This window comes from Arachis hypogaea, chromosome 11 (genome assembly GCF_003086295.3).
Source record: "Arachis hypogaea cultivar Tifrunner chromosome 11, arahy.Tifrunner.gnm2.J5K5, whole genome shotgun sequence".
NCBI classification, from domain to species: Eukaryota; Viridiplantae; Streptophyta; class Magnoliopsida; order Fabales; family Fabaceae; genus Arachis; species Arachis hypogaea.
In genome coordinates, this window is record NC_092046.1 from 20,857,013 (window position 1) to 20,871,132 (window position 14,120).

Genomic DNA, 14,120 nt, shown 5'->3' on the forward strand with positions numbered 1-14,120 from the left:
CTTTATTATATTACTCTTCTCTTTATATCTCTTTACTCTGTTCTGGTTTCTCTTTTCTCTGTATCTCTTTACTCTATTTTAATTACTCTGTTCTCTGTATCTCTTTTCTCTTCTCTGATTACTCTTTTCATCTGTATCTATATTACTCTTTTTCTCTTTATCTCTTTACTTTACTCTGGTTACTCTGTTTTCTGTGTTTCTCTACTCTGCTCTGATTTCTCTGCTTAATGATGTATTTAAAGTTTATGTAAATTTCGGTATGAATAGTTCGCCTGTCCCAAGTATAGGTTCATTAAGTCTATACTGAAACAGTTTAACTTTTCATATAATACCTAACCCTAGTCGCAACTCAAGGACTAACTATGTTGCCCTAGTTCGTTCACTAATTTCTGTCTGTTTTTTTGTTATTAAAACCTTACAGACTTTTCTTTAGTTTTTATCTTTTCTTCAACTTTTTATCTTTCTTTTATCTTTGCCTCACTAATATGTTCTTACCACTCTCTAAGTGTTTTATAAAGGTAATTATGAGATTCTGCGCTTAAAGTTGTCTTTCTAAAGCTTTTACAGAAAACTGCCTTTTCCGCATTATTTTATTATTTTTATTAAAATATTATTTTTAATTAAATATTATTATTTAATATTTTATTATTATTTATTATTTTATTATTAAATTTTCGAAAATTACCTTGCCTTTACCTTTTAACCTTTAAAATTAACTTTTTACCCCGGTAACTTTTAATATTTCTACTTTAACCACCCTAACTTTCAGAAATTACAAAATAACCCCTCAAACACCAAAATATTTACTTCCTTGCCCTTTCTAAGATCTAAAAGGTGTTCTTCAATGTTCTTCACCACACTCAAAGTGTTCTTCGTGTTCTTCGTATATTCTTCAGATTCTTTCTCTGTTTTTACCCGTTTTTCAGTCTTTTCAGCAACCGATTTTTACCATAATTCAAAATAAAATTGCAGCCACTAAAACCCCATATTTTCTACATGATTTTAACATAAATTGAACCCCAATTTAAGGTCTAGGGTTCGTTTTTCCAGCAGCCATGAAGAACACAAATTCAAAGTTGAATATCATCAAATTTCATCAAATTTTCACCAAAATTTCAACAGGAATTACTCATACAAACAATCAATTTCAAGCACAGCCAAACCATATCATAATCACACAACTCAAACACAATCAATCAAGATTAAATTCGTCAATCCCTACCTGGTTTTGCTGCTCCTAATTTGGTTAAACTTTCAGGTGGTCCTTAAGCACTTTTTCCTCCTAAATCACATCAAGAACAACTTTAAATCCAAAAACTCTCAACTGACCAAATCTCACTCAGTATGTTAGGAAGATATATCTCACCTTAGACTTGCTGGAAATTCACGTTTCTTGGCCCTCAAGTCAAGTTAAGCATGATTCCTAAGGAAGAACATCAAGAAAACACATGTTTTGCATGGTTTTCCTTGAAAACCGAATTGAAATGGGAGGGAGACAGCCATCTCACCTTATTTCCAGCCTTGATATGTTATATGGTTATGTAGAGGAAGAAGAGAGGATCATTTTGGTGAAATCGGAATTTTGATTTGAGTTTTAGTTCAGAAGAAATCAAGCTTTGAAGATTAAGTGTTCATGAAAGTTTCTCTCTTTTCTCTCTTGTTATTTTCAGCCAAAATGATGAAATGAAACAGCCTTGGAGGTCTTGGGGGTGTAAGGTGAGTTGTGATTGGTTGGCTTGGAGGTGGATTAAAATAATATTAAAATATCTCTGGTGTACAACTACTAAAACTAGGTGTACTGGAACACTCGTAAAAACATCTCTAAAAATTATTTTCTGAGCTACTAGCATAAATGACACTAGTAACATATTTATTATGAGAATAGAACACGTATAATGAGGCCTTAGCATTGCTAAATTCATCAGAGAGTGCTGGTGCTAAGCTGCACCAGTAAACCGTAAACCCGGGTAAACCGATTTTCTATTTTTAACAAAAACAGACCAGGTAACCTTATAATATCATTCAAGCATTTTCTAATACTAATATAATGATAATATTATACTATTATCTCTCTCCTCTCATGAATTGAGTCCGGTTCGTCAAACAAAGACTATTTACGAAAATCAGAATCAAAACTGCCAACCGATACGGTTCAAAAACTAGGTTCTTCGCGATTGCATTATCGAGCTTGCCTCAAAGGAGGTTCTAGCTTAAGGATGACATAATGATAATGAGGATTGAGATACTTGATGATATAGCAGAGGTGTTCCCTTTACTGATCTTCTGGAGAAATCCGTACTTTCAGAAAAGATCTCATGTACTCGAAAATCAGGGTTGTTACAGAATGGGTTGATGATTTGAAAATAATATTCGTTATGTGTTGAAGAGTTGAAATTGGTATGATTGATATAATTTGGGTGTGGTTGGATTAGTTTTGAATTGAAAATTTTGGAAAAAACTAGAGGATTTGTAACTCTTGGCAAAAACTAATTTTTGACCAACTTCGACGAGTCATAACTTGGCTTTCGTACCCCTAAATTTGGCAAAACTTGTTTAAAATTAAACTTCGGTCTGTGAAGTTTATAATGTTTGAAGAAGGAATCAAATAGAATTTATAACAAAAAAGTTATGCACGTTTAAATTTTGATGCAAAAAACTGATTTTTCTTAACTTAGTAGCTTTTTGGGAAGTTTTACATGCATGCGTACGCGACAATGTTTCGCGTATGTGACTTTGCTGCTTTGACACTCATATGTACGTGGTGTGCATCATGCGTACACGGAAAAGTTGCTCTGTCCAAAGTATTCGCGTACACGGGGTGGTCCACGTACACGACTTTGTTAAATTTCAAACCATGCGTACGTAGGTGGTATGCGTACGCATGACCATCCTGTTTTGTCAAAAGTGTATTTCTGAGTTTCAACCATTCCTCTAACTTTTTAAACTTCTGTAATACCTGTTTAAAGTATGAAAGCTAGTGTTTAGGCCATGGGACAAGCGAGAGGGTACGGAGTGAAGGAAAAAAGATAGTTTCTGTTATGAATTTAGAGCCGGTGACTTAGGACTATAAAGCAGTGGGGGTTGATTAGCTAGAGTGGTTTCGTGGAGTGTATTAAGTGGATCAAAAAGATTATTCGGAGTATAGTGGAGATAAGTTTGAAGAACTATATGTTAATTATAAATACAAAATTTGGGCGTAATTTGATTATAAATGTGACTGTTTCATCTTGAGTACTCTTTCTCAAGTCAAGATTGAGTAGTTAGGATTCCTCCTGGTATTGTAAAATTGCCTCCAGTGAGATAGTGAGAGGTTAGGATCTCCTTTTTTATTCCTCCTGGACATATGAGAGCGTACTTCCTAGGTAGACGCAAGAATTGTAGTTTTGTCCCACTTACTCCAGGTTGGTTGGTTGAGGCTCCCCGGATAAATGGAAGGATTGTGGTTCACCCCACCTGCTCCGGGTTGAGATGGTTTGAGATACCTGGGTAGATGCAAGGATGTGATATGCCCCACTTGCTCTAAGTTTGAGGTGATTTTGAGCTTCTTGGGTAAATGTAAGGGGTTTGGTTCGCCCCACTTGCTCTAGGTTGATAATATCAATTTATCTGCGTCTCCTTGGGTAAACGCACTAGCTCACCCCCGTTGCTCCAGGTTGAGATTGAGATTCCTTTGGCCCTACTTGCACGATGAATGATTGAATGATTATATATACACATGCTTTTGAGAATACGCGCCACAGGACTATCCAGGGTTCGCTACCGAACATGTCAGGCTAGGCTGTATAACCGACAGATGATATCATCGTCCATAGGGTAGACATGCATCATGTGCATTTGTATGATTTGTTTGAGTATGCATATTTTTTGTTTGCGTAATTGTTTATCTATGTCTATATGCTACATAAATTAAATATTGTATCTGTTTCCTTAATTATGTATTACTTGTATGTTGTGTATGTGTTTGACCTTGAGAGATCCCTCAAGTGGTGCAGGAGAGTTGACGGTTATTTCACCTGGTGATTGTAAGGTTTGAAGAGAGCTAAAATTGAAAGGATAGAATAGAATTCCAAGGTAGAATTACCATATTTCAGGTTAGTGAGAACTCTAGGCTTTGATCTAGGCTTTGTCTTTGGCTTTCCTATCCACCCAAGCACAAAATAATTTTCTAAGTTTTTATACTTGATGGCATTCAAATTTCACTCCGTGACATAATTAAAACTTAATATAGCATATCAAATAATATATCGCATCAAACTAACCAACAAGTCAAAATTAGAGTTAATCCCCAAAGGGGTCTCTGAGATTGACGTCGAACACCAAAATCGTCTATGGAATTTTAATTGTACCAATTACATCCCTGAGATTGAAAAAAGTATACCACGTTAGTTCTTGACCCATTTTCCGTTAATGGCTTGCTGACTTGGACCATTAGTGACACGTGTTACTTCATGGCTTGGTCACGTGTAGTAGTATAATGATTATTCAATCAGTGATGTAGCACCCTATTATTCAAATCCTTATGCTCGAGTCATAAGTCAATGATATTACGGCGGTACGACCCTCAAGGTGGATTTTTATTACATAAATATAAGTATAATTGGAAGGAGTATTAATCGAGAAGCTTGAAAAGAGTAAAAATAAAATCGCGAAGTCGTATCACTCACGCATCGACGAATAAAAGATAAAGCGAGAAGTCGAAAACGATTTACAGATAAAGGTATGAAGGAGAGTAAGAGAAGGACAGTATATAGATATATAATATAAGTAAATAGCCACTAGTCGCGACCCGCGAAGTTTAGGCCGGCTAGGGTACAGTATGAAAGTAGTTGACAATAGTATTTCATTATCTCTCCCAAACGAAACATAAGAGCCTCTATAGGCAAGTTCAGAAGAGTTCAATACATAATAAAGCTTTTCAAAACAAAGGTGGAGAGATTCTAATCAAATATAAAGTAGAGAATATAAAGATCTTCACCATCTCTCGGATGAACCACAGCTCACTTCTGAGCACCTGGACCTGTATCTGAAAAACAAGAGATATATACGGAATGAGAACCCCCGACCCATGGGTTCCCAGTACGGTAAAAGTGCCAAATAAATACAATGCATTGTAATAAAAACTCACTAAGCATCCTAAACTTCCTTTCACCAAATGTTCATCCTATGTTCTCGCTAATCCATAAATAGGCAACTGGCATAAGGGAATGCTAAATCTAATTCCTCTTTCTCATGCTCCCCAACTTATAACTCTCCAACAAATCAAAATCAAAATCATAACCCAAACCATCACCAGTTATTTTATCTCAGCAATTCTATATCAATACTTTATATCCTCACCTGGAGCAAGTGAAATCACTTCACTGCGTCTATCCAGGGAGCTCAAGATATCTCATTCTCTACCTGGAGCAAGTGAAATCACTTCACTGCGTCTAGCCAGGGAACTCAAATTATCTCATTCAATAATCATTATTTTAAATTAATCATATCTTTATTCCATTTCAACAAGAACAACCCTCAGTATCAACCGACACCAGCATGAGGAATCTCTCAGTTGTACACACACAATCAATACAAACAAGTAATACACAATTAAGGAACAAGTAGAACAGATAGCATATAGTCAGGTAACATAGCATATATGATATAGCAATCCAAACAAATAGGCAAATTCAAACAATTAAAACATATGCAAATGATGTATGCCTGCACCATGGCTGATGATATCATCTGTCGGTTATATAGCCAACCCGACATGTCTTGGTAGCTAACCATGGACAGAAACACCCATGCGGAGCAAGTGGGCTTGAGGTATAACCCCTTTGCTACTACCCGCTTAATCCAGAGCCAGTGGAACAACCACTACTGCGGCTACTACCTAGGCGGGTGTTTAAAATCTCAACCTGGAGCGAGTGGAATTACCACTACTGCCGCTACTACCTAGGCGTCACAATCTCTGACCTGAAGCAAGTGGAACGAACCACAACCCTTGCTACTGCCCAGGATCTCAAAACATACATTCATCCAGTTTAAAATCAATCATCATTGTTATCAAATCTCAAATATTAACATGGTGCAAGCGGAACAAATCCTAACCCTTGCTACTACCCAGGTATTGCAAATACACATTCATTCATAATCACTCTTTATTATTACCAATTCTCAAACAATGACCCAGAGCAAGCGGGACGAACCACGACCCTTGCTACTACCCAGGTATCTCAAGCATTGACCCGGAACAAGCGGGACGGCCACAACCCTTGCTATTACCCAGGTACAGTCTCTCTGGTGCGCCTTATTACCATTAGAGGGTATCTGTGCCCTGTCACCATTAGAGGGTATCGGTGCCCTGTCACCCTTTCAACTAGAGAGAAAACACAAGCATATTCATATTCAACATTTTCCATCATTATTCATTTACCACATTTATTCATTAGTCATATATGCATCTCCGGCATACTCGCCACATGTTCAAGCTTCCTCAATCAATCAGAATCATTTAATCATTAGTCATATACGTATACATACTCAGCCACAATTCAATGCTTATGGCAGCCATCCGTCTCATAATATACACAACACTTTCACCATCATCCTCAGCAACTCATACAATCATCATTCCTCATCATTCATCATTGATTCTCACTTTACTTCATCCACAAGTTATCACATGTCCTAGTTTCTTTTCATTATTAGGCATACTATAAAAATTTAGGACTCAAAGGATGAAAATGGAGGCTTAGAAGTCTAAAATTCGGATTTAAAAACTCAAAAATCAATTTTTGCTGAGAACAGGGTCACACGTGCGCGTCGCCCACGCGCACGCGTGGGAAGCGGAGAAAAGGAAGTGACATGTAAGCGTCGCCCATGCGCACGCGGGGAAAGTAGAGAGGTAGGCTGACGCGTGCGCGTCAGCCACGCGTATGCGTTAGCCACGCGTACGCGTGGATGAGTTTTGTGCTCTTCACACAAAACCCACACACTACCATCACAACTCTCTGGAATTTATACCATGCACCTGCATCAATACATCGACGCGTACGCGTCGGCCAGGTGCACGCGTGTGAGAGGAAAAAATTGTGAGTGACGCGTGCGCATCGTCCATGCGTGCGCGTCGGAGTACGTTTTACCAAAAAATTTACTAAGTTTAAAAAGCTGCAGGATTACATTTGCAAACCCCAAACTTCCAACGGGCATAACTTTTTCATTTCAAATCATTTTCCACCCGTTCTCCGAACGACATAAACATCTCGGTTCCAATTTTATTTCTAAATAAGTTTGATACAAAGCGAGGATCCGGAGACCAACTTATGCTCCATCAAAGTAGACCAAAATTACAACTTTCATAAAAACCAACAAAAACTAAATTTTCAACACAAACCAATTTCAAACCTTTTCAAAACTAACCAAAACTTACCAAGATCAACCTCAAGCCTCCATAACTCATATTTTTAACATTCTCATTAAATTCACAATCCACCAATCCACCATTTTGACCAATCTCAATCAAATAACTCAATCTCAAACAAAATATCATATCATATATTTCATTCCACATCTCAAGTTCTAGCAATACCATTTCATTCAACCCCCAATACATATAAATTCATATCATCTTATACAACCCACATGCATTATCAACGAAGACATCAATTCCTCCTTCAAAACCAATAACCACATAATCCATAATATCCATTGTAACCAAATAACAACAATCACAATTCCATTCAATCTCATATGACATCACATAATACACACATCACTTACCTTCCTCACTTCTTTCCGGCCTCCGGCCCAAGATTCACGTCCTCTGGCCCAAATTCACAATTTAAATGTATATTCCACAAACTAATATTCACTATCCAATTCATAATATTCTCAACACACCAAACATACAAATTCACACAATTCTCAACCCAATCATTAATTTACATTACATACCAACTATACATATTAGTTCCAACCATTTACACAAACCAAACTTAATCCTAGATGCATCTAGCCTAGAAATTCTCATCACACCACACGGTACTTAAATGAAACTTAAACCGTACCTCTTGTAGCCAAAATAATTGAGCTTGTTCTTGTGAGTCTCCTCTAACCCTGAGCTCCAAGCCTCACCAAGGCCCCACAAGCAATATCAATCTTCCAATTGTGCACCAAAATCACCCAATACTCTAACATAATCAATTTTCACACTTATAATCAACCTAGGGTTCATGAAATTGATAAATCACAAGGGTTAAAGGGTTCCTTGTCTTAACCCACGAATTTTTGTGATGAATATCACCAATGGCTCATGCTAGAGCACTCCTAAACAACAAAAATCACAAGATTTCCTCAAAATCCAAATTAAATTCGAAATATAAGAGGAAAATTGAAACTGGGCAGAGGAGAGTTAAATACTCACCACAAAACTTAGATTGACTCGAAGAGAATGAGATGAGTGACGTGTGGGCACAAACGGCTCGTCAATTGGAGTTCCGGAGAGAAAGTTATGGTGATTTGAAATTTGGAAGTCTAGGTTTCCTTCCTCTCTTCTCTCTATCCGCCCCTCCCTCTCATAACTAATGTTTATATATGTTGGGTTTTAGGCCCACTTGGGTCTGGTTCACTTGATTTAGTCCGTTGGCCCAATTTTGGGCCAAAACCTCTAAGATTAGAGTTTTAAATCGTATTTTAAATATTTTTATCTTCCCAAATTATAAATTCTTTTTTCTTAAAATTATTCACTTCTAGTTAATTTTCTTAGCCACAGTACCAGACAGATCGCAGATGGTACTGCCGGTCAAATTTTCAGTGTGCATTTTTATTCAGAAAACTATGTTTTTCTGACTTAGAAAAATTCACTGAGTCCAAATATCATATTTAAATTATTAAATTTCGATTGCTATATTTTCTAACCATATTCGTTCCTATTTAATTTATTATTTAATTAATTACGGTTGGACCGGGTTTTACATTCTACCTCCTTAACAGAAATTTTCACCCTAAAAAATTTCATCCGCCACCACGAGTACGTGAGTGTAGTCTGCCTTTATATCCAACGCATAGTAGTCCCAAGGTCTTTTTACTCTGCGCGCTTCCGTTGCCGCGCTCTGATTCCTCTATCTCCGAAGGTCTCGATCATTTGTCCAACGCCGACCAACAGCCTCATTCATTAATTTCATCATCTCATCAACTCACATCTTATTAAATCTCAAATCATGTCATCAATAATATCACCATCATCATTAATCATAGTCATCATCCCACATCACTATAATCAACCAAAAATCATCACCATACCTTAATCATACTCCATCACTATCCTCTCTCTCTGTCAAGCCAATTACCACTAATCACAGCTCAACTCCAAGCATAACCTCCAAACTTACTTTCTTATTCCCAAACTCTCAAATTTCTACATAAATTGCTATTTTAAAGTCTTTGACTAATTAATCAAAACTCTCTTCGTTTTCAGAAATCAAATGAGTTTGAAATAACAAGTTAACAAAATTATAAGAATCCGATCTTCTTTAATAATCTATAAAAGCATTCGAAACACATCTCTTTTGTTAAAGTTACTCTAATAAAAAATAATTTTCAAAACCATAGCCAACTCTCTTTCAAATTCTTGGGAAAATTTCGACAGCACCTCCCCTAAAAACTGGAGTTTGCCACCCGTCACGGGTCCCCTCCTTTCAACCTCAACTCAATCAAAACCAACATTTCAAATCAACGTTTCCCAAATCCATCATTTAGGACCATTCCTTATTTATTTAAATCAGAGGAAACTAAAAGTCACGGATTCAATCCGTTTCACCAAAAAAAAAAAATCCAGAAATCAACCAAATAGATAACAAACACAACATATAAATCTCAACAAAAAATGATTTACATCACAGGCATTTATCCATTTGTATTAATCTGCTAAACTTGTCAGGTATTTGATGAGCGGATAATTTATACGCTTTTTGGCATTGTTTTTAGTATGTTTTTAGTATATTTTAATTAGTTTTTATATAAAATTCACTTTTCTAGACTTTACTATGAGTTTGTGTGTTTTTCTGTGATTTCAGGTATTTTCTGGCTAAAATTGAGGGACCTGAGCAAAAATCTGATTCAGAGGCTGAAAAAGGACTGCAGATGCTGTTGGATTCTGACCTCCCTGCACTCAAAGTGGATTTTCTGGAGCTACAGAAGCCCAATTTGCACGCTCTCAATTGCGTTGGAAAGTAGACATCCTGGGCTTTCCAGAAATATATAATAGTTCATACTTTGCCTGAGATTTGATGGCCCAAACAGGCATTCCAAGTTAGCTCAAGAATTCTGGCGTTTAACGCCAGAACTGGCATAAAAACTGGAGTTAAACGCCCAAACTGGCACAAATGCTGGCGTTTAACTCCAAGAAAAGTTTCTACACATGAAAGCTTCAATGCTCAGCCCAAGCACACACCAAGTGGGCCCCGGAGGTAGATTTTTACACTAAACACCCTAGCTTACTCATTTTCTGTAACCCTAGGTCACTAGTTTACTACAAAAACTACTTTTAGTGATTCATTTTGTACCTCATGACACTTTACACGTTTCATATTGTATCTTCTACGGCATGAGTCTCTAAACCCCATTGTTGGGGGTGAGGAGCTCTGCTGTTCTTCATGAATTAATGCAATTACTACTGTTTTCCATTCTATCACGCTTGCTTCTATTCTAAGATATTCATTCGCACTTCAACCTGATGAATGTGATGATCCATGACAATCATAATCATTCTTACCTATGAATGCGTGCCTGACAACCACCTCCGTTCTACATGCAATCAAGCTTGAATGTGTATCTCTTGGGTTTCTAATCTAAGATTGGAACCTTCGTGGTATAGGCTAGAATTATTGGCGGTTATTCCTGAGATCCAGAACGTCTAAACCTTGTCTGTAGTATTTTGAGTAGGATCTGGGAAGGGATGACTGTGACGAGCTTCAAACTCGCGAGTGTTGGGCGTAGTGACAGACGCAAAAGGATCAATGGATCCTATTCCGACATGATCGAGAACCGACAGATGATTAGCCGTGCGGTGACAGCGCATTTGGAACATTTTCACTGAGAGGACTGGAAGTAGCCATTGACAACGGTGATTCCCAACATAAAGCTTGCCATGGAAGGAGCCTTGCGTGCATGAGGAAGAAGATAGTAGGAAAGCAGAGATTTAGAAGACAAAGCATCTCCAAAGCCTCAACCTGTTCTTCATTACTGCATAACAAGTATTTATTTCATGTTCTTTTACTTTTTACAATCAAATCTGAGAATTATTGATATCCTGACTAAGAGTTACAAGATAACCATAGCTTGCTTCAAGCCGACAATCTCCGTGGGATCGACCCTTACTCACGTAAGGTATTACTTGGACGACCCAGTGCACTTGCTGGTTAGTTGTGCGGAGTTGCAAAAGTGTGATTGTAATTTCGTGCACCAAATTTTTGGCGCCGTTGCCGGGGATTGTTCGAGTTTGGACAACTGACGGTTTATCTTGTTGCTTAGATTAGGAGTATTTTATTTTTGTTGGTTTAGAGTCTTTTATTTGAGTTTAGTTTTATATTTTAAGTTTGGTGTCAATTGCATGCTTTTATTTTCTTTTAATTTTTCGAAATCGCATGTTCCTAGTTCTTTCTTGATCTTTAAAAATTCTAAGTTTGGTGTCTTCTTTGTGTTTTCCCTTAAATTTTCGAAAATTTGTGTTTGATTTTCTAAAAATTTTAAGTTTGGTGTTTTTGTGCTTTTATTTACTGAAAATTTTTTCAAAAATTTGTTCTTGGTGTTCATCTTGATCTTCAAAGTGTTCTTGGTGTTCATTTTGACATTCAAAGTTTCTTGTTTGTTCTCTTTGTTTTGATCTGAAATTTCTAAGTTTAGTGTCATTTTGTTGTTTTTCTCTTTCCTCATTAAAATTCAAAAATAAAAAAAAATATACTTTCCTTATTTTACTCATAAATTTCGAAATTTTGCATTAATTTAGTCAAAGATTTTCAAAATCATATCTTTTTTTAGTCAAGTCAATATTCTAATTTCAAAAATTGATCTTTTCAAATCTTTTTCAAAAATCAAATCTTTTTAATTTCTTCAATCATATCTTTTCAATCATATTTTTTTCAAAATAATTTTCAATCATATCTTTTTTTATAAATTGCAATCATATCTTCTCAATCATATCTTTTTCAAAATAATTTTCAATCATATCTTTTTTTTTAATAAATTGCAATCATATCTTCTCAATCATATCTTTTTCAAAATAATTTTCAATCATATCTTTTTGATTGCTAATTCCCAAAATCTTTTTAATTAATTAATTAATTTAGTCTTCAGTTTGCTTTTATTTTATTCTCTTTTTTTTCAAAATTTTATTTTATTTTATTTTCTATTTATTTTATTTTATTCTATTTTAATTTCGGTTACTTTTAAATAATAAAAAATATAATTCATATCAATTCCATTTTCTCCATCATGGACATAAGTGGAAGTGAACAGTCCAGAAGGACTCTGGGGTCATATGCTAACCCCATTACAGTTGCATATGGGAGTAGCATCTGTATACCTCCCATCAAAGCAAGCAGCTTTGAGCTAAATCCTCAGCTCATTATCATGGTGCAGCAAAATTGCTAGTATTCCGGTCTTCCACAGGAAGAACCTACTGAGTTTCTGGCACAGTTCTTACAAATTGCTGACACAGTACGTGATAAATAAGTGGATCAGGATGTCTACAGATTATTACTGTTTCCATTTGCTGTAAAAGATCAAGCTAAGAGGTGGTTAAATAACCAACCCACAACAAGCATAAAAACATGGAGACAGTTATCAGACAAATTCTTGAATCAATTTTACCCTCCAAAAAGGATGACACAGCTAAGGCTAGACATCCAAGGCTTTAAACAAGAGGATCATGAATCCCTTTATAATGTCTGGGAGAGGTACAGAGGGATGCTGAGAAAATGCCCCTCTGAAATATTTTCAGAGTGGGTACAGTTAGACATCTTCTACTATGGACTTACAGAAAAAGCTCAGATGTCCCTAGACCACTCAGCTGATGGATCTATACACATGAAAAAAATAATTGAAGAAGCTCAAGAGCTCATAGATACAGTTGCTAGAAATCAACATCTGTACTCAAACAGTGAGTCCTCCATAAAAGAAGAGGCTATGGCAGTAACTACTGATCCCAATCCTCAAGAACAAATTGTTGAACTTAATCAGCAATTACTCCTTATGACAAAACAATTAGTAGAATTCAAAGAGCTGCTCCAAGACACTAAAAATGCTAACAAGAATATAGAAGCACAATTGAATCAGACAAGACAACAACTATCTAAACAGATAACAGAAGAATGCCAAGCTGTCCAACTAAGAAGCGGGAAGACATTGAATAACTCAGCTCAAAATAGCAAAAAGTCAAGAAAGAAACAAATGACAGAGGATGACCAAACCACTACCCAAGATCCCTCTGAGAACATCAAGAGCCCAGAGAGGAATAACTCTGGCGTTCAAACGCCAGAAAAGGGTGGGAAGCTGGTGTTAAACGCCCATCCAGCACCCAATCCTGGTGTTCAAACGCCTATGAGGAATCAGACACCTGCAATTGCTGATAGTAACCCCTTTAAGAAGGCTTCTCCAACCACTTCTGTAGGGAATAAACCTGCAACAACTAAGGTTGAAGAATATAAAGCCAAGATGCCTTATCCTCAGAAGCTCCGCCAAGCGGAACAGGATAAACAATTTGCCCGCTTTGCAGACTATCTCAGGACTCTTGAAATAAAGATCCTGTTTGCAGAGGCACTTGAGCAAATACCCTCTTATGCTAAGTTCATGAAAGAGATCTTAAGTCATAAGAAGGATTGGAGAGAAACCGAAAGAGTGTTTCTCATTGAAGAATGCAGTGCAGTCATTCTAAAAAGCTTACCAGAAAAGCTTCAAGATCCAGGAAGCTTTATGATACCATGCACATTAGAGGGTGCTTGCACCAAGACAGCTCTATGTGACCTTGGAGCAAGTATCAACTTAATACCTGCATCCACTATCAGAAAGCTTGGGTTGACTGAAGAAGTCAAACCAACCCGGATATGTCTTCAACTTGCTGATGGCTCCATTAAATATCC